General features: G+C 45.5%; 1 protein-coding gene across 5 annotated transcripts in view; it reads right to left on the reverse strand.

Moving 5' to 3' along the window:
• Positions 1-27,105, reverse strand: part of TIAM2 (TIAM Rac1 associated GEF 2) — a 262,449-nt gene extending 235,344 nt beyond the window's left edge. For 3 of the 5 annotated variants that reach the window (XM_082474395.1, XM_082474389.1, XM_082474390.1), the window contains exons 1-3: positions 27,023-27,105; positions 3,790-4,002; positions 2,790-2,982 (exon numbers count right to left, since the gene is read on the reverse strand). The gene's annotated coding sequence lies outside the window, so the exon portion shown is untranslated. Of the gene's footprint in view, positions 1-2,789; positions 2,983-3,618; positions 4,003-27,022 lie in introns of all 5 variants that reach the window. The other 2 variants (XM_082474392.1, XM_082474391.1) reach the window with 2 other exon arrangements.
• Positions 27,106-27,470: the final 365 nt, after the last annotated feature.

The following is a 27,470-nucleotide window of genomic DNA, read 5'->3' on the forward strand; positions in this document are numbered from 1 at the left end:
TCACAGGGGTGGTGGATCTTTCTTTCTCTTGGATTCCTTTGACCCATTTTTCCTTTCTGCTGACAAGTTACTAGAGGCTGACTGATATATTCTTGAAAGAAAAATGAAAAACCAAATGTCGCCTGATAGGATTACTACCCCATGATAAAAGGTCTATGTTTGTTTAGAAGATTGCTCGAGATTCCAGGTCTAAAAATCTCATTTAATCCCACAGAGACTCTCTCTTGGCCAGGGCTAATCCTGTCTCTATTCCATCCCTGACCTGGAAAGCATCTCCCCACATCTCCAAAGAGGAAACAGAGGTCCTCAGTGCTCCCTGGGAAGTATGCTACTCATATTTGTGAGTGAGCTTTAAGTGGATCAGCCCAAGTTACCAATGCACTGGCCTGGCTCCTGTGTAACCCACACGCAGACACCCTCCAACACCCAGTGAAAGACTTTTAACCTTGGGCTTCACTCTCAAAAGGCATATCCTTGAAAAAAAAAAAATGCCTGTGACATTAATTGTTCTAAGTTGATAAAACTCATGTTATTTTAAGTTTGTTTCATTTTTCGTAATTTATAAATAAACTAAGTCTCATAAACATATCTGAAAATATAAAAGTTAATATTTTCTGAATCAAAATAAAGTACCAGTTATAATGCTTATAATACCTTAAAGATGTCCAGTCAATTCTTGCTTGCCAGCTGGTTACATAGCCAGCCTTTATTTTCACTGGAGCCCTCAGCCTAGGAAATGTGTTTGCTGAACCCATAAACTTTCCATGAAATGCAAAACGTACACAATGTGAGCAAGCCTTTTCTCTCAAGTTTCCCTTTATGGCCCTGAGTTCCACTTTTTCAGTTCCCTTGTGCCATTAAACTCGTCCTTGGACTTTGTTGCAGGTTCTCTGGTTGGAGTCTTCCTGAATTCCTTGTACTTCCTCCCAGCCCTGTTCACTCTGTTGGGTCATTTCCCCTCACCCCTCAGCATCACAGTCTTCCTAACTTTCTGTTATATAACTAATAATAATAAGCTGCTGCTTATTATTATTATTATTATTGAAAGTATTGGGGTTTGGGATTTGGATGTCACAGTTCTAAGTGGGTCGGAAAGGAGGAAAAACAGATCAACTTCTGCTCGTGGACAAAGGTAATTTAAACCACATCTGAAGCTGAGGGTTGTTGGCGTGGAGCCATCTGATGTATGGACAAGATCTTCACAAGGGAAGTGAGTTTTGAACTTAAACCACCTAGAGAATGGACTTCCGCCAGGATATTAGAACTAGCAGCTTTCTCCTCGTAAGTAGAGCTATGAAATCCGTTTAGGCATACCAGTGTGTAGTGAGAATAAATCACATTAACTGTTATGTACGTCCTCTAAAAGTTATAATTTGGTGATGATATGTAATTTGTGGGTTTCAGTTTCAAAGCTGGGGTATTAAATGAGCTAAAACCTGACCTTGAGCTCAGATTTACATGCTTGCCAATTTCTCCTTGGTCCAATACATCTCAAAAGAAAGGAAAAGAAAGTCTTAGGATATCCTATAACAGTTACAGTAAATATTCATCAAATACATCCTATACATCACAAACTTACCTATATATGAAATAAACATATTTGCATGTCAGTACCTATAGACTTACTTGATTCTTTTAACAACTTCATTCTATTGCATTTTTAAAAAGCAATTTACGAACTTTGGTGATAGAATGGGGAAATCGTGTCATGCAGAAAAAAACATCTGCTTTTTAAACTCTGTATCTTGCACATTATATAAATACTTATTGAATTAACAGATACATAAATTAATAAATCTTTCTTGTCTTAGGTTAGAGTAATAATACCTTGACCTCGTGGCTACTGTTTGCTTTTTCACCCTCACTTTCTCATTAGAAGCTGTAAATAAGCCACAAGCTTTAAAATCCACACTCCAGGCTTTTAAATCAGATACAGTTTTCGATAGGACTATATATAACCTTTCTATAAGAGGTTAGGTTTGTATCTTTACACTGTAAAGGGCAAATTTCCATAAAAAAATTTTTTAAATCGCTTTGGCTTTGAAATGTTCTCTTCTAGATTTTAAAACTACCATCAACATCTGTAGTGGTTCCCCAAAGTTACAGGATTAATGAAATCTTTCTGCCCACAATTTTTCCCTGCTATTGTGTCAAGAGTTTTGAAAATATTTCTATTTTACCATTTTTTAAAGGAAAAGAAAGAAAAAAAAGAAACATAGTTGTTGTGTACTCTTTATGCCTCTGGAATAATCTGCGTTCTTCCTCACCTCCACCTTCCATCCTCTTCTCCCAGGAAGGGATGGGGAACTCTGTTTGCATATTTTATTATTATTCCAGGTCATTGTAATGAGAGTCTCAGCAAGCACACTTTCCCTTGTGGAATTCGCTAATAAAAACAGACAGCCAGTTTTAAACAAGCAGCCCCGAGAATAGGAGACAAGCAGAAGCTGGGTGCAGGGAGCTGCTTTACTTTTTAACTCTGGCCTCACAGACTGCCTTTTTCATCTGCGAATATATGCTCTTAGCCCACGGGGCCATAAGAGAATTTATAAAGCAATTTTGGATCCTTTGAAATAGAGGGACCCAATTTGTCACACGCTTTTGACAATTTCTTTGTTCAAGTATTGATACAATTTCCTACAGCAAGAGGATATTATCAATTTGTGCAGAGTCCTACCTGGACCTGAAATTCAACTGAGAAAGGCACCCACCCCTGATGACTCTCATTAACCAGCAGTGCTCCCGTTGCTACCTGCTTGCACAGAAACCCGAAGGCGCTCCAGGTTTACCTACTGCAGGAGGAAGTGGTTGAGAAATCCATCTTCTTTTCACTGTGATGAGGTCATGAGAAACAAGCCATCCTGAGGAAGTGCTACAGGTACTTTTGTGTCTCTCCAGCATCATCCCAGGGGCAAGCTGAACAGAGGGGCGACTGACGGGCAGTGGCGGAGACCTGCTGTTAGCGCATCTGTCTACCAGCTCCTGTGAAAATAAGCCAAGGAACAAGCAGTAAGTCTAAGAGTCACCCAAGTGCTTCACAGCCTCACGGCCCACCACCCTCAGCCCCTTCCCTGCCTGCTACCCCCAAAGAAAGTTACATTTTGTCCCTATTTCATTTCCAATCCAACATAATTCCATCAAAAAAAAAAAAAAAAACTTACTAGTGGGGCAACACCCCTCCACCCCCCAAAAAAAGAATCCAGAGAATGATTCCACGCTACCCTGACTCCCGGCCCTGGAGGTGTGGCCTTTATCCACCCACCTCGCCACTGTGATGCCTCCCCAGACGTCCTCCTCCTCTACCCCGCCTCCTGCCTCAGTCGGTAGTATCCCTATTTCCCAAGCTGCTGGGAGCCGCCTTTGACCTCTCCTGACCTTCACTCCCACCACCATTTGGTCTCCAGCCTTCGCCTTGTTGCCTCCTAGACAGTTTCCAATCCTCTCTTCCTGTCCACCGCCACACCCAGCAGCGCTGCCCAGACAGTTGCAGCCAACGCCCCGTAACGCTCTCACGCTTCAGGACCCGGCAGAAATGGCATCTGTCTGAGCATCTTCCAGGAGCCGTCTGGGTGGAACCAGCTCTGTGCTTCCCAAGCATTAGGCCTCTGGTTCCCTCACCATTGCCCCCTCCCCAGTGGGACAGTGGACCTTGGTTGGCGACGGCCGGTCGGAGGTGTCCTGGTAACTGGCCGGGGACTTGGAACATCCCAGGCACTCCGGGCCCTCGCTCCATGGGGGGGATATCTGTTTCCTCAGCAGAGCTGTGTTCAACTCTTGCTGTGCACACACCTTTTGCAAAGCCCCGTTCAGTGCTGTGGCAACTGAACGCTTTGCCCTCGGGGGCAAGAATCTCCTCTTTTTTTTCCTTCTGTCACGTTAGATTCCTCTGTTAATATGTCTAACATAACTGGGCTCTGAAAATCTCCTTTCTCCTCTCCTCTGTCATCCGGGAGCTGGCGACTGATAACTGCCTCACTGTCTCAGGCTGCTCGGCTTCTTCCCCTGAGGGTGGAGATAAAGAAGGCTGTCAGAACTCTTCAGGGATGCCAGCTCTTGCCCTCACCCTCCACCAGAAGATGGTACGTGGTCCACAGAGGCTCCTCTTTCCTAAAAATTCAATCCACTTGCTTTTTTGGCCAGATCAACCTCCATCATCCCAGGTGTGGTCACACTGAAAATGTCCATAAAGCTCTGACTGGCACACATTTTCAAGGAAAGTGGATAGAGACATAATGGAAGGGGAAGCGTCCCCTTCTTACACTAGCCTTGCGACCCCAGGAAATGGCTTGCCCCTCCGTGTGGCCGTCACCTCCTGTGTAAAATGAGGATAATCATAGGTTTTACCTGATGGAATCGTACGGGGATTAAACGAGTTTGTATCTGTAAAGCACACAGTAAGCACTGTTTAAGTGTTTTACAAGCTAAAAACAGCCGTGGGATTTCTTTCATCCTGATGCTTTCTTTTACTTCAGCATATTTTCAAACAGGAAAAATACACAACAAGCGGAGCAGTGCGGGTGCTGCCCAGCGTTGGACGTCTTGACCGCTCTTTGATGCCCTGATGTCTGAATTCATGTTAATACAGCCCTGGACACTCTGTGGAACAACACAGATGATTTTAGCACAAAACCAGCACTGCATGAAGAAACCCAACCACGCACTGGCCTGACGGGGGAAAAGTCACAGATGGATGATATACTAACATTTCTTGAGCGCTTACTCTGTGCCAAGCAATAGCATCAGGGCTTTAGATAATTTATTTCACTTGCATCTTGTAACCACCTAATGAGGTAGGTAACACTATTAGCCCATTTCACAGATGAGCCACAACTTGGGGTTTAAAAAGGATAAGCAGCCTGCCGTGGTCACAGAGCTAGCGGTCAGCTGACCCAGAGTAGATGGGCCTCACCACCAATCATATGGGGAAGACAGGACTCTTTGTTTTATTAATGAACTCTTTTCTATTTTGAAAATACAGTTCATGCTTTCTAAGTTAATTGTCATCATAATGACTTGGATGCTCATCGAATAGTGCCTGTTGATGATTATGATGACCTCGCGCTCGGCCACACTGGGAACCTGGCCACGGCCTTCCTTGCTCCATCCTCACCTCTCCCCTAGTCCCAGGACAGAAATCACACAATAAACATCTGTCAGCTGTTGCTAAGAGCTTAAGCTGTGAACTGAACTTTCTTGGGAGATATTTGTGCTTTAATTGTAAAACGGATGACACCTTCAAGAAGCAAAGGAATGATGCCACATGATGGATCTCAGACACCTGTACAAGCGATCTGACCGAGGAGGCCTCCCCGGAGCCCTTCAGTCACCCCAACAGATTGACCCTGATGGTACACGTTTGTATGAGAGAACACTGTAACTGTCACTAATTCCCTTCCTGGTGAGACCTTGACCTGTTTGTTGTGGTTGTTGCTTTTGTTCGTTTGTTTGTTTGTTTTACTGCAAAGTATACTTGGTTATAAACTGTATCTATTTCCTCAGTTGGTGTGAATTCTGACTTGAGCCAGTTCAGGCTAGCTTAATGAAACAAGAACCAGGAAAGCATATAAACTCGGGGAATTGCTACATGGAGAGAAGCAGATCAGGGTCGCCCAGATGCAAAGGTGACATGAAAGGTTACCTTTGTAAGGAATAGAATACGAGCTCAATGCCTGAGTTAATACAAAATGTGGGGACAGGTACAGAAATCTAATTGTCTTTCCTTTTCCATAATTGGTCTCAACTTAGTTCATCAGCCCCCATTTCCAGTTTGTAGTTGTACTTGTTTGCTAAGGCTGCCCTAAAAAATGTCCACAAACTGGGTGGCTTTAAACAACAGAAACTTATTGTCTCGTAGTCCTGGAGGCCAGAAGTCTGAAATCAGAGTGTCTGCAGGACCGTGGTCTCTGCGAAGGCTCGAGGGGAGACTCTGTTCCATGCCTCTCTCGTAGCTTCTGGGGGTTGCCTGTAATCCTCAGAGCTCCTGGGCTTGTAGGAACATCACGTCCATCTCTGCCTCTGTCGTCACGTGGCATCTCCCATTGGGTCTCTGTCTCTCTTCTTTTTCTTCTTTTTTTTTAATGATTTGGGTTTTTTGTTTGTTTTTCGGTTTTTTTCTTTTTTTTTTTTGGTCCCACCACATAGCTTGTGGGATCTTAGTTCCCGGATCAGGGATTGAACCTGGGCCCTTGGCAATGAGAGCACAGAGTGCTAACAACTGTACCACCAGGGAATTCCCTCTTGTCCTCTTCTTTTTTTTTTTAATTTATTTATTTATTTATTTATTTATTTATTTTTGGCTGCCTTGGGTCTTTGTTGCTGCGCGCGGGCTTTCTCTAGTTGCGGCGAGCGGGGACTACTCTTCGTTGCGGTGCACGGGCTTCTCGTTGTGGCGGATTCTCTTGTTGCGGAGCACGGGCTCTAGGCACGTGGGTTCAGTATTGTGGCTCGCGGGCTCTAGAGCGCAGGCTCAGTAGTTGTGGCGCACGGGCTTAGTTGCTCCACGGCATGTGGGATCTTCCTGGACCAGGGCTCGAACCCGTGTCCCCTGCATTGGCAGGCGGATTCTTAACCACTGCACCACCAGGGAGTCCCTCTTCTCTTCTTTTTTTATTTTTTAAAATTAATTTATTTTTTTAAATTTATGGCTGTGTTGGGTCTTCGTTTCTGTGCAAGGGCTTTCTCTAGTTGTGGCAAGCGGGGGCCACTCTTCATTGCGGTGTGGGGGCCTCTCACTATCACGGCCTCTCTTGTTGCGGAGCACAGGCTCCAGATGCGCAGTCTCAGTAGTTGTGGCTCACGGGCCCAGCTGCTCCACGGCACGTGGGATTTTCCCAGACCAGGGCTCGAACCTGTGTCCCCTGCATTGGCAGGCAGATTCTCAACCACTGCGCCACCAGGGAAGCCCTTCTCCTCTTCTTAAAGGGACACCAGTCATAGTGGATTAGGGCCTACCCTAATGACCTCATCTCAGCTTGATTACCTCTGCAAAGACCATCTTTCCAATAAGGTCACATTTACAGATACCAGGCCTTCAACATATCTTTTGAGGAGACATGATTCAATCCAGAACAGTTGTGGAAAAAGAAATCTCACCCCCAAAGAAATTCAGTCCCTTCCGGCTTAAAAATCTAATCTCTTTCTGATATTTAGTTTGTCAACTCTGGGTTTTCCTCAGTTCCTGATCTCTTTTCTTCTTCTCTCTAGACGCAAGTAAGTTCCAGGAGGAGGCTGGGTGTGGGTCAGGCCAGGTGCTCTCGAGAAGCAGGGCCACGCCGGCCTGGCTGAGGGATGCACTTGGCAGACTTGCCCCAGTCCTCCCCGAGTCCGTCTTGCCTGGACCTCGGCATCGACCTTGGTCTTTGTAGCAAACACTGCCATCACCCGTCCCACCATGGACTTCCATGAATAGGACTCCACAGGCTGTGTCCTCCTTCTCTCAACTGGGAGGCCTCCCCCTGTCTGCCGGGCTATTTTCAGCCCAGCTCTGTGCTTTGCTTTCAGGAATAGACAGGCTTTGGAAGTCCCCTCCCACCGCACTTGGGGCCCTTGGGCACACAGGACTTGAGAGCTGTCCTCTGGCTCTCAGTCTAGCTTTTTATTTTTCTTTTTCAGTTCACTGCTCCACTAGATGGGGGCTTCCCATTTTCTGTGGGCTAAACCGGAGGGACATGCTTGGGGATCCCCAAGCTTTTCTCTGGTTTATTTTATGCCCATCCCCAGGGACAAGGCCCAAGGGTCAGAGGGCAGAACCCCACACAGCATTTCTCATCCTGCCTTTATCCCAGCTCCACACCTCCTCAGCCCCAGCCCAAGAAAGGTGTTTCTCTGCTCTGTGTGTGCAGATGGCCCTTAGGATATCAGACATGCTTCTCTATTCTACAGTTTTCCTTGGAAATGCCCCAAACCAACAGTCTCTTTTTTTTTTTTTTTTAATTTCTTGACTACGCCCTGCGGCATGTGGGATCTTACTTCCCTGACCAAGGATCGAACCCATACCCCCTGCAGTGGAAGCGTGGAGTCTTAACCACTGGACCGCCAGGGAGGTCCCCCCCGACCTTTTTTTTTTTTTTTAAACCAACAGTCTCATTCTTGACGTTTTGCTTCTGAAGATAAAGAAGCAGCTTATATTAGACCTACCCTTCTGATGCAAACAGCTAGCAGGAAATCCAGATGAGCGCACGCTCACATGCTTGCAAATCATCAAAGAGCTGCCCAGACACTGAAGTCTTAGACCAAAATCCCTGAGAAAAAGGAATTTTGGAGACAGGAGCACAATGTTTGGATTCCTTTTCCCCTTGAGGCGTTTTCCAATCACTAAGCTGCCAAGACAGCCAGAGAGAAGGTATCTGTGACAATGGACCCCATAAAGGTCTGGTATCCAGAATACATATAAACGTTGATGAATCAATTAATTAAAAACAAAAAAAAGTCGGACTTCCCTGGTGGCGCAGTGGTTAAAAATCTGCCTGCCAATGTAGGGAACACGGGTTCGATTCCTGGTCTGGGAAGATCCCACATGCCGCGGAGCAACTAAGCCCGTGCGCCACGACTACTGAGCCTGCACTGTAGAGCCCGCGAGCCACACTACTGAAGCCCCCGCGCCTAGAGCCCGTGCTCCGCAACAAGAGAAGCCACCGCAATGAGAAGCCCGCGCCCCACAACGAAGAGTAGCGCCTATTCGCTGCAACTAGAGAAAGCCCGCAGGCAGCAACGAAGACCCAACATAGCCCAAAATAAATAAATGAATAAATAAATTTATATAAAAAAGTCATTGCAATTAAAAAATAGGCAAAAGATTGGACATTTACTATACAGTAGAAGATACTCAAATAGCTGATAAACACTTGAAAAGATGCTCCACCTCAGGCATAAGGCCACAAAGAGACCCCATTACGTACCCTCCAAATAGCTAAAATTAAAAAGACGATAATATCAAGTGTCAGCAAGGACATGCGTGAGTCTCATAAATTGCCAGTGGGAGTGTAAATTCATACAAACACTTTGGAAAAACTTTCTGACAATAACCACAAAAACAGTAGCTGCAATGACCCAGCAATTTTTCCCCAGTCTATACACCTAACAGAAATGCACTTAGAGTGTGCACAGCGTGGGTATAAGAATGTAGCATCATTACTTGTATGAAATAGACCAAATGAGAAACAATTCAAATGTCCCTCAACAGTAGAATGGATAAATCAAGTGTGGTATATTTATATTACGGAATACTGTACAGCATAGTAAATTAAGCAACTCATGTATGAATCTTACAAACGTGATGTTGAGAGAAAGAAGGCAGACATAAATTAATAGGTACTAGGTGGTTCCAATTATATAAAGTTCAAAAATAGGTGAAACTAATTTACCGTGCAGAAGTCAGGAGGGTGGTCACCTTTGGTGACTGTGAGGGGCAGGGAGAAGGGAGGAGTTCTGGTAATGTTCTATTTCTTGAACTGGATTGTGGTTACACAGGTGTGTTTATTTGAGTAAATCCACAAAACTGTAACTTATGTCCAGTGCATTTTCTGTATTTATGAAACTGTAATAAAAATATTGTTTAAACAAACATTTCTCACATAGACTCTTAACATTGAAATTTAGAGCTATCGCTCCTAGTACAGCTCGTCTTTGTGTAAAATAGGATATAAGCATCATTAAGACTGAAATTGTGGGGCTTCCCTGGTGGCACAGTGGTTAAGAATCCGCCTACCAATGCAGGAGACACGGGTTCGAGCCCTGGTCCGGGAAGATCCCATCAGGCCGTGAAGCAACTAAGCCTGTGTGCCACAACTACTGAAGCCCACATGCCTAGAGCCCGCGCACCGCAATGAAGAGTAGCCCCCGCTCGCCGCAACTAGAGGAAGCCGTGCACAGCAACAAAGACCCAACGCAGCCAAAAATAAATAAATAAATAATAATTTTAAAAAAGACTGATATTGCTTTTTAGGTCTAATAATTAGACCGGGTAATATTTGCCTTCAGGCAAGTCCTGCTCAAGTTGATCACCTTCAAGTTGAAGGTCTTGAGGTGGGATTCATAAATCACCCCACCTTCCTGAGCTCACCTCCAGCCTTTACTTGTTTTAATTAGGTGTGAATGTTCTTTAATTCCTCCTAGAGTCAATCAACAAAGGAATTATTCTTCCGTGAGAAACAGACTTGCCCTCGCAGTGTTTTTTTTGTTTTTCAGTTTGGAGAATACAAAGACAGCACATTTTTATTCAGGGTCTTGCTCGAGGCCGAGGATCATCGCTCCCAGACCCAGCTCCTCCAGACACCTAGATCTTCCTTGTCTCGTAACCTTACTTTCCTTTGTACCACTCCTTTGCCACTTAGAACCCTCCTGGCATTGCCAGCTGCCTTTTAATACTGTATCCCATCTTGGCCACAGGGACTGTAGCATCCTGAAAGGCAGAGCGCACCTCACACTACTTTTTTTTTATATAAATTTATTTATTTATCTTTTTATTTTTGGCCTCACTGGGTCTTCATTGCTGTGCGCGGGCTTTCTCTAGTTGCGGTGAGCGGGGGCTACTCTTTGTTGCAGTGCGTGGGCTTCTCAGTGCAGTGGCTTCTCTTGTTGCGGAGCACGGGCTCTAGGCGCGCGGGCTCAGTAGTTGTGGCTTCCGGGCTCTAGAGCGCAGGCTCAGTAGTTGTGGCACACGGGCTTAGTTGCTCTGCAGCAGATGGGATCTTCCCAGACTAGGGCTTGAACCTGTGTCCCCTGTATTGGCAAGCGGATTCTTAACCACTGCGCCACCAGGGAAGTCCACCTCACACTACTTTTTAAATGCCACCAGCCTTGGGGTGGTATCTTGTGCAGTCACTGCCTAGAATTATTAGCTGTCAGATGGGTAACAACCCATTTTCCCTTCCTGATCTCTGGAGGGGTGAGGAAGGGAGCACAGGCACAGCCTCAGGTTAGTTGAATATTTTTAATATAAGAACTTGTCACACTCCATGGAAGTAACCTAAGTGCCCATCAACAGATGAATGGATAAAGAAGATGTGGTATATATATATACACACACACAATAAAATATTACTCAGCTATAAAAAAGAATGAAACAATGCCATTTGCAACAACATGGATGGACCTAGAGATGATCACACTAAGTAAATCAGACAGAGAAAGACAAATATCATATGACATCACTCATAGGTGGAATCTAACTAAAAAATGATACAAATGAACTTATTTACAAAACAGAAACAGACTCACAGATTTTAAAAACAAACTTATGGTTATCAAAGGGGAAATGGGAGGGAGGGATAAATTAGGAGCTTGGGATTAACATACACACATTACTATATATAAAATAGAGCACCAACAAGGACCTACTGTATAGCACAGGGAGCTCTACTTAATATTCTGCAATAACCTATATGAGAAAAGAATCTAAAAAAGAATGAATAGATGTATATGTATAACCAAATCACTTTGCTGGACACCTGAAACTAACACAATATTGTAAATCAACTGTACTTCAATTAAATAAACAGACAAACAGATAAATAAATAGGGACTTCCCTGGCGGTCCAGTGGTTAAGACTCCATGCTTCCACTGCAGGGGGCACAGGTTCAATCCCTGGTCGGGGAACTAAGATCCTACACGCCATGCCGAGCGAAGCACGGCCTAAATAAATAAATAAATAAATAAAGTTATAAAGAAAAAAAAAGAACTTGTCATACTCAAGTGACTCCAGGTTTCATGACACAAACCTGATGCACCGACTCCCTGACAAGGAAAAGTGGCAGAGCGGGGTGACACTGCTGCAGGGCAGCAGTCCCAAAGCAGGTGCGGTGCTGGGAGAAGGATGCCAGGCACGAGCAGCACCGGCAGAGATGGGCTGAGCGCAGACACTCAGAGATCCTCCCGGATGAGCAAAGCTCCCGGACCAAGGCTTGGTTCTACTCCAGAATATCATTACGAATGACAGATGATAGTTATTGGTTGTTACAGTGTGCCAGGCATCAACAGAAGCATTTCACATGTGCTATCTAATCTTCAAAGCAACTCACAGAGGTAGAAACTTCATTCTCCCTATTTTGCAGAAGAGACAACTAAAGCTAAGGGAGGGAAAATAGCTTGTCCAAGTTTTCATGGCAGTAGAAATAATAAAGCCAGCATTCAAATCCAAGTCTCCTGACCTCCGAAGCAGGTTCTAAGGAAAACAGGTACATAAAGAACTGATAGATAGTTAAAGGAGTCGAAGATGTAATAAGACGTGCACATAAATATCTATCTTACCAGACAGACTGTGGTAAGTGCCAGGGGAAGAGAGCGAGCAAAGGGTAATGATCGTTTCTGGCTGCAGGAGATTCCACCAGTAGTTCAGGTGAGTGAGGAAATTTCATCTCCACGTTACAATATTATGAAAGTCAGATTGAATCGTCTACCGTAATGACATGGTAGAGCCAGGCTGAGAGCAGACACTTTCAGAATTCCTCCTTGGAGAGGAAAGATCTTGGATCTAGATATCAATGGGATAAAATCTAAAAGTCGGAGCTGGCTCTAGGAAGCCCCCGCATGGACACGCCTCGGCCTGACCCCTCCAGGCGCCGTGGGCAAGATCTGGAAAAGACCACCAGGGCCCCTGGTAGGCACAGTGCTGTTGGTGCCCTGAAAATACCCCACGGACCACGGTGTTTTCATGAATGTTTATCACAATATAGACAGTGTCCAACGTGTAAAGATACATCACGCCACTCACCTGTTTGAAAGAAAAGCAACATGGGAAAAACTACTTTGATAAATGATTATGGGGTATGTTATCATCTATAGAAAATAGATGTATTTTCTATAAAATAAATAAAATAAATAATAAATAAATAATATAAATTTAAAAATTATATAAATAAAAATAATAAAATAAATCATTTTATTTCTAAACCAAAAATGGTTTCAATGTCATTACCCTATGTGTACTGTCATACACCCTTTGTTGAAGCTGCTACAAGTTGTCCTAATAAACTTTGATATTTACATTCAGGCATTTATATTTATATTCAGGCACAGTGGTTTACTTAATTTGGCATATACCCCAGCACGGCTTTTGTTTGGGGCTCTAAATTCTAGAGCAAGGGCTATAGACTTAGGGCCAGCTTAAAGTACCGAGAATTTGGTAATGAGGGAAACACGAGGAAGACTCTTATTCAAGCAACACTGTCAATTTATCTGTGCAGAGAAATCTTTCTTGGAGATCTTCTTAACTGCCAATCCTTTTATTGAATTCTTTCATTGTTTGAAAGTCTGGCCCATGAGTTTCCAACATACAAACTGAAACCTTCTTCTATGGGAACATCTTCACAAACATAGGGTGACATTGAGAGCCAGAAGCCGCTGAATCTTCCCTGTGCTCAGACAGCCCCACTCGTTTAGCTACGCCTTCATCCATCAGCTGCTCCAGGCGCAGTGCACATCCTTGGGATGTAACGACGTGGCTCTGCCTTAGAGGAAGTTCCAGTCCAGAGCATGATGGCTGCGAGGCTGATCCTGTTACGGACCATTCTGGGGGCCGGGGGAGAGGGGCAGCTAAACCCAATACTTAGCATCCTATTATCCTCCAGGAGGAAAGCAAACACGCCCAGCCTGGGGGTTCGGAGTCATTCCTTCTCCATCAGGCTGGTGGCTTTCAGACAGCTGAGCCTCTGCTTGATGCCCAAGTGGCACGTCTCTACCTGAAGGTGTGTCTGAGTTGCCACTAAAAAGGACTTTGTAAAACATCCCCTTAGGGCTTCCCTGGTGGTGCTGTGGTTGGGAATCCGCCTGACAATGCAGAGGACACAGGTTCGAGCCCTGGTCCGGGAAGATCCCACATGCTGCGGAGCAACTAAGCCCATGCGCCACAACTACTGAGCCCGCGTGCCACAACTACTGGAGCCCGTGCACCTAGAGCCCGTCCTCCGCAGCAAGAGAAGCCACCGCAGTGAGAAGCCTGAGCACCGCAATGAAAGAGTGGCCCCCGCTCACTGCAACTAGAGAAAGCCCGTGCACAGCAACGAAGACCCAACGCAGCCAAAAATAAATAAATCAAGTAAAAAAAAAAAAAAAAATCCCCTTACATCAGAGCCTCAATCAACGGGGAAACTGGAAATTATGTCACATTTCCAAGCTTGATTCTGCAATACAATCTCCACCGGAAAACATTCTTCGTGTTTTCTTTATGTAGCTTTGTTTTCTGATTACTCCAAAACACATACGCTATTTAAAGGACAGGGACAAACGTGGCTGTTGATTCAGTGGTCATGAAAAGACAGGGACAAGAAAATTAGACATTCGGAGTAGAGGATATTCCAGATGATAAGAGGACAAGCAAACCGTCTGCACTTAGCTTCTCTGCTCCCATCCTTGCTAAGGAAATGCAGACGCATTTGGATATGGTACCATAAACTCTCGTCAGAATAAATACACGCAAGCTGTCCTCACTTGCATAAGTCAATCATCAACTAGAGCAGCTGTTTGTATCACTTACACTGAGGCAATACAGCATAAACTCACTGAGATCATGAGCTCTGGAGTCAAATGGAGTTGATGGCAATCCTGCTTCCGCTGCTTCTTAGCTGTTTGGCTTTGGGTTAATGACTTCCTCTTCCTCTGGCCTCAGTTTCCTCATGGGTAAAGTGGGGCTATTCCTACTTCGTGACGTTGTCGTGAAGTCGTGTGGGTGATGTTTGGTACGTTCCCTGCCTGTGACATGTACACATGTTTTTTTAAAAATATTAACATCATTAGTGTTTAAATATCAAATTTTCCAAGAGGAGAACTGGTGTTGTATGTAATTCATGATATAGATATGGACGTTTGAGAATTCCCAAGGGTTTTGGAGGAGGTGATTCTTCGACGCAGAAGGAAACTGGCCTGCTGCAGCTTTTGAAAGTTGCCCTGCGCAGGGCTGCGTGCTGGGGCTCCGAGTTCCTCTGCGGCGTGTGAAGCGTTCACAGTCACCCAGTGCAGCTGGGCCTGAGCGCTGACCTGTCTCCCGCACGTGTGTTTTGATACTTTCTCCAGCAGCCCGGTTTCAGTCCCTTTGGGAAAAGCTTCCTCAATGGTATGAAATTAGCTCTCTACCACGTAGTAAGAATGCACCAGAAAAGACCAGTCAGGATTTCCATTTCACAGGAAATTTTCTGAAAGGCCTGAAATCAGAAACAGGAAGTCTGTGTAATAGTGGGCGCCTTGAGCACCGTGGGCCCTTGTGCTGCCCGCCCAGCGTCTCGAGGCTCAGGGAGGCTGAATGCCGCACTCTTCGTTCCCCACAGACACAGCAGCTTGTCTTCTGAAGGAATTACTGGTTCACATTTCTGCCGACCTTCCGGGGAAAATGCTCCAGGAGACCTCCCGTCCCTCTCACAGTCACGTGTGTGGTTTACCCACCCTTAAACTCTCCCTGCAAGTTCTTGGGGGTGTTAGTTTATGCAGACAATAAAGTAAAAACAATTCTTCGAGTTGCTTTAATTTAGTCATCATGATAGTTGAGTGTCTTGGTGATGGGGAAGTCCAGAGGATCTTTTTTTTTTTTTTTTTTAATATTTATTTATTTATTTATTTTTGGCTGCATTGGGTCTTCGTTGCTGCGCACGGGCTTTCTCTAGTTGTAGTGAGCGGGGGCTACTCTTCATTGCAGTGCACAGGCTTCTCATTGCGGTGGCTTCTCTTCTTGTGGAGCATGGGCTCTAGGCACGTGGGCTTCAGTAGTTGTTGCTCTCAGGCTCTAGAGCACAGGCTCAGTATCTGTGGTGCACGGGCTTAGTTGCTCCGCAGCATGTGGGGTCTTCCCGGACCAGGGCTCGAACCTGTGTCCCCTGCATTGGCAGTTGGATTCTTAACCACTGCGCCACCAGGGAAGCCCCAGAAGGATCTTTTTAAACTGAGGAGGAGAAACAGCAGGCAATGCCCCTCTCAGATGTGGGGTGAGGGGAGGGGACCTTCCGACACTCACTCACGGCCTCTTCACACAAAACAAGGGCAGGGTCCACCAATGGCTTCACCGTAGGGGGGAGAAGAGTTTGCATCATTTTTATGGTGACTCACCTGTAAACCTTAATTAAAAATCTGTTCATAATGCAACATGGTCAATCAACTCTACTTGAACAAAATAGTTTAAAAAAATCTGTTCATGGGAATTCCCTAGCGGTCCAGTGGTTAGGGCACCGCACTTCCACTGCAGGGGGCAGAGTTTAGATCCCTGGTTGGGGAACTAAGGTCCTGCATGCCACGCAGCTTGGCCAAAAAAATTTTTTTAATTTAAATTTTTAAAAAATTTAAAAATAAATTAAAAATCTGCTCAAATTGTGTGAAATGAACAATAGTTGAGGAAAGCAACATCACGACAGAGTTCTCTCTTGAATATAAAATCGGTCATGAAGATAAATCCAAACACCTTTTTTTTCCCCCCTTTAAATCCAAGACGTAGGTGGAAGCTCATAAATCCAGATACCCTCTTAGTTTAAAACGTTTAAGTCATATCAACAGAGCAAGGAGAATTTTTGAAGTCCAATGACCGTTTCATGAACTTTGTCATTAAAAACCTTCCAATATAATTAGGGGAAAATTAGTTTGAAATATTCTTTTTAAAGGGAGGTCCTTCATCTATCATCCTCTGAAGATATACTGACATTCTCTGAAAGTTATTTACCAAAACAGAAAATGAATCAGTATACACTTATTATCTGGTATACAGTAGGTGTTGTAAAATGACCATAAGCATCTCTGTCACTAGAGATTCAAAAAACTTTAAAAATTCCACCTGTCTTACTTCTTCCCAGGGAACATTATTACGGACGACAGGAAAGGCACGTATGACGACGCAACTATGAGTTTTATTTGTTTACGCGTGTGGACAAGAGTAATGGATGACTGTGTAGGGTCTGTCTTTCAAAAATTTAGGTTTGAAATGTAAGCAGTTAGATATAGCTCAAAGAAGAAAAAAAGACTAGTCTTTTTTTTGGTCATTATGTTTGCAAAATATTTTCCACACTAGCCTTTCAGGAGGAGGAGCCTAGAATTGAAAAGTGTGTCAACGGACTATTTTGGGTAAAATGTACTGATTTTAGTAGAGGGAAAACCATATGAGGTCAAACTTTTCATGTCCACATCCTCAACACACAGTCCTGTCCTGGAATATACTGGACACTCTGAAGTGTTCCACAAATGAATGAATGACTTAAAGATGATGAACTCAATCACTACATAACAGAAGAAAGAAGAACAGGATTTAGTAGAAGAAGGAAGACAAGAGAAAATAATTAGAATTCGAGTCAGAAGGCATAATTTACTTGACATGTTTCTGCTGTGCTTATCCTATTTCTTCCTTCTCTCTGCCTTTAATCTCCTGGTGGCCAATGTTTGTGTCGTATGTGGGAGGGTGGCATGGACAGGAAAGTGTAAAAGCACTGGCCACCACTGCAGGTACCTGCTTAGTGTGTTGATAGTAATAAAAAAGGTGCCTAAAAAAAGATCATTAAGCCCAAACCCTCACTTCACAGATAAGGAAAGTAAGAAATCAAATGACTTGACTAAGGTCACTGACACAGCCAGCTGTGCGTAAGGAGTACTGTATCATTATTTGTTGCTCTGGGGAGGAGGGGCTATGATGACGAATAAAACTTCTCATAGACCTGCCTGATATTAGCCCCTAACCCCCAACACAGGATCGAGTTTGTTTGGTTTGACCAATTGATTGATTGCTTGTACATTGATTTTGACAAGAATGCCCGGAAAATAATGTTCTTAAAAATCTTACTTTGCAGGCTTCCCTGGTGGCACAGTGGTTAAGAATCCGCCTGCCAATGCAGGGGACACGGGTTCGAGCCCTGGTCCGGGAAGATCCCACGTGCCGCGGAGCAGCTAAGCCCGTGTGCCACAACTACTGAGCCTGTGCTCTAGAGCCTTCAAGCCACAACTACTGAGTCCGCGCACCACAACTACTGAGCCTGAGCTCTAGAAGTCATGCTCCACAACAAGAGAAGCCACTGCAATGAGAAGCCCATGCACCACAACGAAGAGTAGCCCCCGCTCACCGCAACTAGAGAAAGCCCGCGCACAGCAATGAAGACCCAATGCAGCTAAAATAAATAAATTAAAAAAAAAAAAAGAAGCTCCATGAGGAAGGGGGCCAGGCCAGTCTAGTTTTGCTCACAATTGTACCCCTTGCACCCTTCATTTGCTTTGCACATGGGAGGTGTATGATAAATATATGTTTATAAATTAACCTAATAGAAGGGAATATGAAATAGTATGAACATTTGGATAATGCCTCTGTATAAGTAAATACCAAATACTTGTGATTATGAAATTGATTAATCCTTTATTAGAAAAATAATTCACATGTTTAAGAAGGTGTCAACTACAAGTCTGGGAGGAAATGGAAGGCAAGAAATCCAGAGGCTTGAGGAGAAAATCAGACCTTTCTTCCTCAGATCCGTCTCTGTTTCTGATTCCCTAAATTTTCCATTACTCTAAACCACAAGCTTCTGCAAGGCTCAGTGTGTTTTAATTAAACCCCAACGATGAACGCAGACTTTCCGAACTCCGTCCTGGTTTGCGCCCTTATGCTTCCAAGCAGGCTTTCAAGAAAACAGTGAGGAGGCCTGATACTCACCAAGGCTGTAGGAGTTTGCGTTACCCTCGTCCAGAACAGAACAGTGCAGAGAATTACCCTGAGGGCCTGTAGTGGCACTTAATGATCATTCCCTCGCCTTCTGGGATTGGCATTTTGGTCTTTATTTGCCTGCTTTGTGTTCACAGAGTTAAAGCTCTGTCTGTGTGACTCAGGCCCTGAAAATGCTTGACTTGGCAACCCACGTGGCTATTCCCCACACGGGCCTCAGCCGAGGGCCTGGAGAAGCAAGAAGGCCGGCCCCGCAGCCCTCTCTGGTGGCGTCTGTAATGTCCCTGCGGCCCCTGCCAACAGCCACGGTGGAGGGAGGCTGCGAGGAGAAGCTGTGTCCTGAGTTAAACTCTCCTCCAAGAGGCGGCCTCACAAAACCGCATGGGATCCACGGGGAGACTTTCTTTCTTTCTTTCTCTTCTTCCTCCCTTCCTTTCCTTTCACTCTTTTTCTTTTGTATCTCCTTTTCTTGATCCTTCCCTCCCTCTCTCCTCTCCCCCACCCTCCTTCTTTCCTTCTTTCTCTGTGGGTCTATCTTTTTTTTTTTTTTAATTTTTTTTTGGCCTCACTGTGTGGCTTGTGGGATCTTAGTTCCCCAACCAGGGATCAAACCTGGGCCCTCAGCCGTGGAAGCACGGAGTCCTAACCACTGGACCGCCAGGGAATTCCCTCTCTGTGGGTCTCTTGTGAAAATGAAAAGAACAAAAATCTCAAAGAAATATTCAACTAGCAGACATTTCTATGTGTCCCCCGGCCTTTCCCAGGTCCGTCCCTCTCTCCAACTCAGCCCTTTGCTTTCCATGTAAGAGATACAGGTAGCTCTTATGCAAAAGTATGAAGAAACCAAGAGAAAATCGACAACTAACCGTTCCAGGATTGTTGCAGTTATACTTTAATCTGACAAACATGGCCTGAGTGTTACCCGCATGGTCTCTGCAGATTACGTGGGTGTCACCCACAGGGCCAGTTAGTATCCTTGGCTACTGTGTAATACTCAAAGGGGGGGGGGCGAGATAATCTTGGTTCAGGACACTGAACCACATTATACTTGAAACATATACTATGAAATGACTTTTGGACTCTGGGCACAATTATAACATTCGCTGAGTCTGCCAAGTTTACCACGTAGATAAGGAAAAATTACAGAGTTTAAATATTAAACAATTCAATGTGAGGGGCAATCCCCTCCTAAAGGTGGACCAAGAAACTAATTTGCAGCCTGCGCACATTCATTTCACAGAGAAGAGTGGGTTTCACCTAACAGGTCTCCAAGGCCTTCATCCCAGTAATGGCATGGTCCCCGTGCACGCCTCTGGCAACTGGATGGCCGGATTGCAGCCACAGGGCCATAAAGATAAAATTCAGGAAGTGAGTTGGTATCTTCATTTTAGTCCACTGGTTTGAAATTCTCAGGCCAGCATTAGCTGGTGAGTTTTAAAGGAGAATTCATGGTTTGGAAAGAGCTCCAGGCTTGCTGCCTCTTCAGTGTGCAAAGTCGTTCTTTTCCTGAGTGTTCATCATCTCAAATCATCCTCAGCACCCCAGCTCTGCTCTCTGGGAATAGGTGCACCTTGTGGTGGGCGAATGCCAAGTGCTCAATCCAGGAAATTGTTATCGGAATGATTTACATGCATGTCCTGAGCCCCACTGGGCACTAAAGAGATGGCTGCTTCGCTAATAAATCTTGCATTCGTCAACATTAATTAAGGTAATCTGAGTCTGCAGTCAAGCGTACACTTTTCAATGAGCAGCCAACTTTCCTTCTATTAAATTTTTAGGAGAATATATTACCAAATTCTGGGAAATAGCATCAGCAAGAAGCTGAGCTGGAGTAGGTTTAGGAACTCAGCCGTGTTAAGCTGCCTGCTCTGAACACATCCAGGCCATGCGTACACAGCAAGTCAGATGGTGTCACTGCTTCCAACGCCCCCGTGGTGGTCTCGATCCAGCCACAACCACTGGAAGGAGGACAGAGGAGCACTGCAGTGACGGAGGACAGGCTCGGAATCTGCGCTCAGAGGAGGATGTAAAATGAAGAAGAAACCTGGACCATGAGCTTTTGGAGACCGTAATCCAGTTGAGGGGGAAAGATGGCACCCATGAAAGTGCAAGTAACACTGCTGAACGGCAGGTGAGCCTGAACCAAAGGATGGGACAGAGCTTCAAGGAGGGAGGGACAAACGTGTGGGAGTGAAGAGGGAAGGTGGTGAGGATGCGAAGTACAGGCTCCGGACCCGCAGAGGAGGAGGAAGGGGGCACCGCGGGAGGCGGCGGGAGGAACAACGGCTTGAAGCAGCGGTCACGCTGGGACATGGAGGGCCCTGCAGGTCAAGCTGGCAGTTGCCCTGGCCTCTCCTGGGCAACCCAGAGCACCAATGTTTTCTGAGGAAGGGGGAAGAAGAAACCACCGTTTTACAAAGGCTAATACAGAGGCTGAGCTGGATGGGAAGACGACACGAAAGCCCGGCAGTGGACAGATCTGTTAGGACACTGCAGTCGTTGCTCAGGTCCATGGTTTTGAATGCTGGGTGTGTATCCCAGGTACGCCAAGGTGATGCCCTGGCATGTGGGGAGAAAATATCAGAATTCTTACTTGTACTTACTTTTAAAATTCTCATCTTTTTTGAGTCTATTTTATGTATTTTAAATGAACATACCCATTTAATAGAAAATATGTATATTATAGACTGACTTGTGCCCAAATTCACATGTTGAAGCCCTAACCCCCAATGAGACAGTATTTAAAGATGGGGCCTTAAGGAGGTATTAAAGGTTAAATAGGGTCATAAGTGTGCAGCCTTATTTTGATAGGACCCTTATGAAAAGAGGAAGAGACACCAGGCCTCTCTCTCTCTCTCTCTCTCTTTCTGCACACACACAGAGAAGAGGCCATGTGAGGATACAAGGAGGTGGCCGGCTACAAGCAAGAAGAGTCTCATCAGAAACCAGCCCTGGACTTCCCTGGTGGCGCAGTGGTTAAGAATCCGCCTGCCAATGCAGGGGACACGGGCTCGAGCCCTGGTCCGGGAAGATCCCACATGCCGTGGAGCAGCTAAGCCCGTGCGCCACTACTACTGAAGCCGACACGCCTAGAGTCCATCCTCCGCAACAAGAGAAGCCACGGCAATGAGAAGCCCGCACACCGCAACGAAGAGTAGCCCCCGTTTGCAAAAGCCCGCCCGCAGCAACGAAGATCCAGCGCAGCCAAGAATAAATAAATAAATTAATTAATTAAATTTAAAAAAAAAACAATTAAAAAAAAAAAAAAAAAGAAACCAGCCCTGATGGCAACTTGATCTTGGACTTCTGGCCTCCAGAATTGTGAGAAAATAAAATTCTGTTCTTTAAGCTGCCCAGACCGTGGCAGCCCTAGCAGACTAATACAGCACATAATACGTAAACAGTCAAAAATTGGAAGAGTGACTTGTACAGATTTTGTTAATGCGCATGATCGAAAGAGTTTGGGGGACAGTGCTCTGGGTGCTAGGGTTCCGAGTTGAGAAGGCAGGAAGTGCTAAGAGCTTCTTCAGGGGAAAAATAGGAACTCCATGAGCCACTGGATATAGAAAATGAGAGGAAGAGAAGTATGAACGTGATCTCTGGGATTTTCAGTCTGGGAGACGGGGAGAGCTATCTCTATCCCGTGGGAGATAAGGATGGCAAGAGTTGATCCCACGGGAGGGTCCGAGAAGCTCAAGGACCACAGCACTGGATGACCTCCGAATGAGAAAGAGATATGGCCAGAGAGGGGAAAGGAAAACGGGGATTTCAGGGCCACAGAAGTCAAGGGAAAAGAGACTTTGGAGGAGGGCAGGGTGGGCAAGAGTATCAAGGAGGTCAAGTGGAACGACCCCAAGAAATGTCTTGTGGAATTCCACAAGGAGGTCATTGAAGATGTTTAAAAAGTGACTCCGGTAGAGGGGAGAGGATGCAAGCTGGACTGTAGGGGGTTAAGAAGGGACAGATGGGGAGGAAATGAAGGCATCAGGTTATGTTTAGATTTTAACTATTAAAATGTGTCAAAGTCAGAACTGCAGGGGGTGGGAGGTAAGCTTTCCCTTCATCTCCGACCCCTGAGGAATTCCCTGTTACTAGTTAAACAGTGTTAAGTGGTAACGGGGGCTGGAAAGGTGGGACATGGGGGTGAGGGGGGATGGTGAGGCAACAATAAAGTGGTCAGTCCTGTCCCAGAGCCTTCCAGACAGCTCTGGCTTTGTGTGTGAGTTTGTGTGTGGGACAGAATACAAGACAAAGCCAGACGGGATACACAATTCTCAAACCCATATGCTGATTAGAAGTCTGGGAATTTCTCCCAAATTTCATACCTTCTTTGATAGTTGAATGTCAGAAGATCTGACATAAAGGGCGGGACTAAATGGCAGGAAGAGGCTGGAGTTCATTTGGGCATCTTGGCCACCAGCAATCGGACACCCAGAAGACACCATCTCAGTATTCTGCCTTTGCCTGGGTGTAAAATTGTTTACTATCCATTTCACAAGTGTGTAGACAAATTCAAAGTCACATGTGAGAACTAATGAATCCTTATAAAATTCTTTGAGATCCACAGATGAAAGGGACTGTTTAAGTACAGAGTATTATCAGCTAACAGTGGAGCACACTGAATGAATAGGATTCTCCCAGAGAATAAACTATGTCCTGGGAATAAATTCAGTAATTGTGGAAAATGCATGAAACATTTTAGATGAAAAGCCATAATTACTGATAACTCTTCAGCAGGCAACCTTTCCAATTCTAGAATTACCTTACTAGTTCACATCCGGGGATGTTTGTGGACCTCATACAGAATTTCAACGTCTGTTTCATAGAATCATTGACTCTCAGGTCTGGAGGGGACACCTGATCCTGACACCCCTTTGCTCGTTAAATGCCCTCCGTGATATCTATAAAAAAATGGCAGCCCACCCCATGCTCAATTTCTCCAGCTGGGCACTGATTAGCCCCCATTCTCACTTTCTTCTGCCTAAAGAGAGTTTTAAAAGTCCTTTTTACCGTCTTTTGCATCTTTGCAAACCAAGGTTCATTTAAGGCTTCTGCTGTCCTAAATTCCTTCTCATGTTCATCCTTGGTTATTCACTCTTCTCTATGTTTTTGCACATCTTTCAAAATTCTGATCCCACTGGTGAGGCCCCAGATTTTCTGCAATAATGACTTACAATTTTTTTGTGCAAATGTGCACACACTCACCCAATGGTTTTTTGTGCACAGTGACTTGCCTAAACTCAAAAAATAAAACCTGACATGACTGCGGGGTCAATATGATTCGTATAAATTCTCAGAGAGTGGTTCAACAGGTCACTTCGCGTTAGGCTGAAGAGGTCTTCTTGAGATCAGTGGAACTGATGTTACAGTATCAGTCCCTGGCTCAAGCCGACAATGAACTGTTTGTACCAGAGAGCATAACTGGTTTGAATAAAGTAATGATGGGACTCGGGACTGGCTTCCCATCTAGACGCAAGGTCTGCTGCCAGTGGCCTCAGTCGTGACAGGGTGAGGCAGAGCGTGAGTGGCTCAGAACAATCACTGTGTGGGCCTCTGGAAAAACAGATTACAGTGGCATCCACACAGGGAGACCTCAGGCTGGCGCTCTGCCAGGGAGAAAAGACAATGACAGAAAGAAAGACAGGAGCCGGGAGAAATACAGCCTCATGGAAATACGTCTTGGCTAAGGGAGGGGAGGAGGGGTGATATACAAAGAAAAACGGGAGGAATATTCAGAAATTACTCAAGGTGTGCCTTTGTGCAGTCTCGTCCCATATTTGGACCCCCAGGTGGACATCCAGTGTGTGCTTTTTTTTTTTTTTTAATATTTATTCATTTATTTGGTTGCTCTGGGTCTTAGTTGCAGCACGTGGGACCTTCGTTGCCACGTGCGGGATCTTCGTTGTGGCACGTGGGATCTTTAGTTGTGGCATGCAGACTCTTAGTTGCACCATGTGGGATCTAGTTCCCTGACCAGGGATCGAATCTGGGCCCCCTGCATTAGGAGCGTGAAGTCTTAACCACTGGACCACCAGGGAAGTCCCCATCCAGTGCATGTTTAAGGAGAGCCTTAAACCTTTAGGTATGTGTGTTATGCCTGGGGGCAGGGAGATTGCAGGCAAGAATGTGCACGTGTGCACATGCGTGTCTGTCTGGAAGGTAGGGCTGCCTGTAGGCCAGGGTGGGGCTGGCATGTGCTGGTTTATTCCCCCTTGGCTCAGAGGTTCAGGTAGGGGGAAAAGTACAGGTTGGGTGGAGTAGGGTATGTGCCCATTGCAAAGGTAGGGATCTAGCCCTGAGGTGCACACTCCTGAAATCTCATTCAGAGTTCAAAGAGGTAACAAAAGCGGGGTGTGTACCCACAGTGTGAGTCTGCCACACATGAAAACAGATGCCCAAGTGTTTACACTCTAGAATTTTACGGTGCAAACCAGGAGGCAGCTCCTAATAATGTGGCAACAAAACAGTAAATGTTGAAGCTGCGGTCCCTCAGCAGACATGAAGAAATGGTTGATCTTGGATCCACGGGCAGCCATGAATACCACGAGGAAGTCATAGAGGAGGAATCCTCCAAAACGGAAGTTTCAAGGTCACAGAGAATTTTTCTTCTTATCCAAACGCAACAGTCTCAGGAATGCCATTCCGTGAGCACAGGCTGTGAAATTCCACAAAAATGGAATTCTCTCCACCTGGGATCCTCAGTTCACCGAGGTTTTCACCCCACATTTATTTGTGGAGGGAGCGGCTGAGGGGAGCTCTTGAAATTCAAGCTCTGCCCAGAAAGAGTGCAGAACTGACCAGGCATCTCAGCTCATCTGAACCCAGGCCTTTTTCACGTATTTGACAAAAAGAGCTAACTCTCTAAGAAGACCATTTTCACATTAGCCATGTATTTAACTTTAATGTTCATATAACAGTTCAATGGGATATTTACCAATAACAAGAAATTTTAAAAGAGCGCTTTCAAAAATAGGAATTCAGGGACTTCCTGGTGACGCAGTGGTTAAGAATCCACCTGCCAACGCAGGGGACACGGGTTCGAGCCCTGGTCCGGGAAGATCCCACATGCCGCAGAGCAACTAAGCCCACATGCCACAACTACTGAGCCTGCGCTCTGGAGCCTGCAAGCCACAACTACTGAAGCCCACGCACCGCAACGAAGAGTGGCCCCCGCTCACCGCAACTAGAGAAAGCCTGTACGCAGCAATGAAGACCCAACGCAGCCAAAAATAAATAATAAATAAAATAAATAAATTTTTAAAAAAAAGGAATTCAGGCAAAATGCTACTCCCCACATGGGTGAAAAGGAGGCACACTCTTCTCAATCAACCTCAGAGATCATCCTGTTCGGGGGGAAGGAGTTATATTTTTTCTACTCAAAAAAATTATTTGAAATAATCTGACGTGGTTTCACAAAATTGGTTGGATCCATTGTTAACAAATGGCTCAAGAAACGCTGTCATGTTTCAAGAGAAAAGTAAAACTGTTATATGGACATGATGTCGTGGGTGTAGGAACGAAGGTGTGCATGCAGGGACAATGCAGGAGGCTGCCACCCAGTGCCGGGGACCCCAGAAAGGCTGCCCAGATGGGCTGACACGTGAGTGAGTCTTGCAACGCAGGCGGGGAGGAGGGGGCTCGAGATCGTGCCAGACAGAGAAGAGCGAGAGCAAAGGCACAGAGGGACCCAGCAGACGATGGGCCCGGGAGTGAGGAAGGGGCATCACGAGATGAGGCTGAGGACGGGGGTAGGGATGGGCCCCAAAGCCCTTGGAAGCCAGACTGGGAGGCTGGATTTAATCCCGGGGGAGACAGGGGCCTTCCCGGGGAGTGATGTGGTTGGACATGCATCTAATTTTAGGTGGAAGGTGGTAAAACTACAGCAGGGCAGGGAGATTGACCAGAAGGTTAACATAATCAGCCAAACACGAGCAACAGAGGGCAAATGAGTCAGCAGAAGACTATTTTTGACACCATCTTCTTTGTCTCTCTATGCAAGAATCAATGTGACACCACCCTCTGTGCCCCGTGGAAGCTGGCTCTATGTTCATTTTGAAAACAACAAAGGGAAGGGAGTCCTGTTTGACATTTTTGGCGGGGAGCTTAACCTTTTGAGCTGAACCACTTATTATCTGATTTTCTTTTCCATCAGAATCTTTGTGGGGGGGAGGGGCAGTGCCGAGAAGGAGCGAATGAGAAGCTTCTGTATGAGGGAGCTGGGGGCACAGAACTGCGCTGCTAACCTCTCCACACCAAGCATTTTACTTCTCCTAGACATCTGAAAAAATCTTGACTTTCATACCAGTGCAGGCGAGGCATTTCTAACCGCTCTGCTAACTTCAGGACGGCCTGCTCGTTAGGAGCTGGGGAAGAGGGCAGGGACCAGCTGGTAGCAAATGGAATTCACTACTGACCTTAAATTTAAACGAGGTCCACGAAGAGGAAGGACTTCATATTCTGCTAGACTTCGAAGCTCCATTATCTTCCGAGTCATTCTGTCCTGGAAGAAAACAGCAAGTGGGCTCGTTAAATTACTCGTATGTGAATGATCGATTCTCACTGCATTAAACGAAGAGCTGACATTTCATGGACAAGACGAAGTACAGTTCAGAACAAATTACTACTGCGACGATGCATGCAAAAGCCTGATTTTTGAAGTTTCATTTATGCAGATGACAGATAACCTGACCCTTCATTTTGGTGATCAGGTCAGCTAAAGCGTCATTTAGTATTGCTGCGCGAGAGTAGCAAGAAATGGTTATAAAGAGAAAAGGTTGCAGGTCCTGTGTTTGATTCAGACTCTGCAGCTGAGATACGTTTTCAGTGAAATGTTATCTCCTTGCTGGTTAATACGATCCAGCG

This window comes from Balaenoptera physalus (assembly GCF_965194825.1).
Source record: "Balaenoptera physalus genome assembly, chromosome: 9".
NCBI lineage: Eukaryota > Metazoa > Chordata > Mammalia > Artiodactyla > Balaenopteridae > Balaenoptera > Balaenoptera physalus.